The following is a 2,436-nucleotide window of genomic DNA, read 5'->3' as shown; positions in this document are numbered from 1 at the left end:
GAGAGAGAGAGAGAGAGAATGGGGCTTGATCCCAAGACCCCAAGATCATAATCTGAGCTGAAATCAAGAGTCAGGTACTTAACTGACTGAGCCCCCCAGGCACCCCTATGGTATCTATTTTAAGCCAGATATGCCACCATTCTTTTGGTCCTCATACTTACCTCAGGAAGATTCTAGAATCATAGACTGGTAAAAGTCCATCCAGGTGGAAAAAAACTTTCATTATGTGCTAGGTGCTGTCCTAGAAAGGTTTTTTTTCTCTCATTTTAACAGTCTTTATTTAAAGTCATATATAAGATTACTTTGCCCTTGGATCTTCTCAATTGTTTCTTCCTTATATTTGCTCTTTTCCTTTCCTACTTGATGAAATTTGGCTTTATGTTCAAGGATCTTCTCGTGGTCTCTGTCCAGTTTTAGTCTAGTGATAACCATTTTGTGAAGGTGAATGCCACATGGGCAGTTGTGCCATTTGCCTTCTCTCACTATACTCATTTGATGTAGACCGTATATTTCTTCCTGTAAACCTGGACTACTTTGCCAATTTGCTGACATTTATAGTGTCCTCTCACAACCTGTACTTCCTCATCCTTTCAGAGGGACATGGATCAAACATTGTACTACTTTGGAAAGAGGGGAAGACATAACCTTCCTGTGAATGTGAGACAGTGCACTGAAATGCCTTTTACAGTTCTTGCTCCGGTTGGCAGTCACAAAGGAATTGAACTTCATTTTGGCCGCTGGGACTTCAGCAATGGTCTCAAAAGGGCCTAGGAACTTTTTTAAGATTTATTTATCTGAGAGAGAAGGAGAGTGGCAGGAGGTACAGAGGGATAGAGAAAATCCTCAAGAAGACTCCCCACTGAGCACAGAACCTGATGTGGGATCTGCTTGATCCCAAGACCCTGAAATCATGACCTGAGCTGAAACCAAGAGCCACCCATTCAGCCAACTGAGCCACCCAGGTGCTCCAAAGGGCCTAGGAATTTTCATGAGTTACTGACTCTAACCTCACAACAGGTCTAAGAGATAAGCATTATTTTTTGTATTTTACACATGAGAAAATAAAATCCAGAGAGGTGAAGCAACTTGTCTAAAATCACAGTTGGCCCATCAGGGGTTATTTAAATCCAGCTCTTTGATTTCCAAAACCTATTCCACTCCTCCTATAACAGGCCACTTCCTGTTCTATCACTGAAAATGAAGATCCTTAGTTAAATTGCTCCCAGGCCAAAGAACTTAATCTGGGTAGAGAGAATCAAATATGGCAGCATGGACATGATGATGTGCCTTGTAGATGTCTCTTCAAAGACGGACTCACTGCCAGCTGCCAAGAATGCCTCAGGCCACCAGACCCTTCAGGTATTGCCACGGCTGCTGCAGAAAGGCTGCTGTCACTAGCTTACCTCCCCAGGAAGCAGAGTCCAAGATGGAGTGTTGAAAAGGCAGGATGTATATTAGGAAGTACTTTTGGGATCAACGGCTATGGAAGGGATAACACAAAGGAAGAATTCAAGCAGTTCCAACAACCATGGCCAACCCCACAGGGAGCTCTGGAGTTGAGATGGCCCAGTAGAGTTGTCCCCTGTAGAGCTAACATGGCCTAGGCTTCATGTCTCACCTCCATCCATCATTGCATGTGGGCCACCAAGGAAGGGCATGACTGTGAGCTGAGATAACACATGAAGAGGATGACAACTGAAGGCTAGCTGCCAACAGCAACTGGAGCAACAAATCTTTCCTTGAAGGGGGATTTGGGTGGCACCTCACCATGTACATCACAGACTAAAAGTCTGTATAAGGGACAGTTAAATCTCAGTCCTGCCCCTTCCTGACCCCTGCAGAGGAAGAATGTTCTACCCTCTGGAGGAATGTCCTACAGAGGCTCCAGATTCTGAAACGTCAGGAATATTGGAAAGTTAAGGTGAGGTGCTAAATTAAAAGTTGTCCATAGGAGTGCTTGGGTGGCTCAGTCCTTTAAGTATCTGACTCTCGATTTCGGCTCAGGTCATAATCTTAGGATCATTCGATGGAGCCCTGCATTGGGCCTCACACTCAGTAGGGAATAGGGAACCTGCTTGAGATTCTCTCTGCCTCTACCCCACTCCCTCTGCTCGTCCTCCCTCTAAAATAAATTTTTTTGAAGCAATGAATTTAGTGAAATGTTGCCTCCCAAGTGGTAAGAGCTCTTCCCAGCTCCTTTTCCCAGCCAAGCTCACAGAACTCCCATAACCATGGCAGAGAAGCCTCCAAAGCACAGGATAGACAGATCCTTCTCAGTAGAAACCGCACAGCTCCAGAGTAAAGATATTCAGATACTAAAATCTCAGGATCTCCCACCACAAAAGTCAGCTTACCACTCAATCACCGTATGATGGAGGCCAGCAGTGAACAAGCCTACTCCCCTACCACACACACATACACACACATACATACACA

General features: G+C 44.9%; 1 pseudogene; it reads right to left on the bottom strand.

Moving 5' to 3' along the window:
- Positions 1-254: 254 nt before the first annotated feature.
- LOC144294352 (large ribosomal subunit protein uL24 pseudogene) lies at positions 255-729 on the bottom strand (annotated as a pseudogene).
- Positions 730-2,436: the final 1,707 nt, after the last annotated feature.

Source organism: Canis aureus, chromosome 22 (genome assembly GCF_053574225.1).
Source record: "Canis aureus isolate CA01 chromosome 22, VMU_Caureus_v.1.0, whole genome shotgun sequence".
In the NCBI taxonomy this organism is placed as follows: Eukaryota; Metazoa; Chordata; class Mammalia; order Carnivora; family Canidae; genus Canis; species Canis aureus.
Note: the sequence above shows the minus strand (reverse complement) of the source record. Positions and strands in the feature narration are given on the sequence as shown.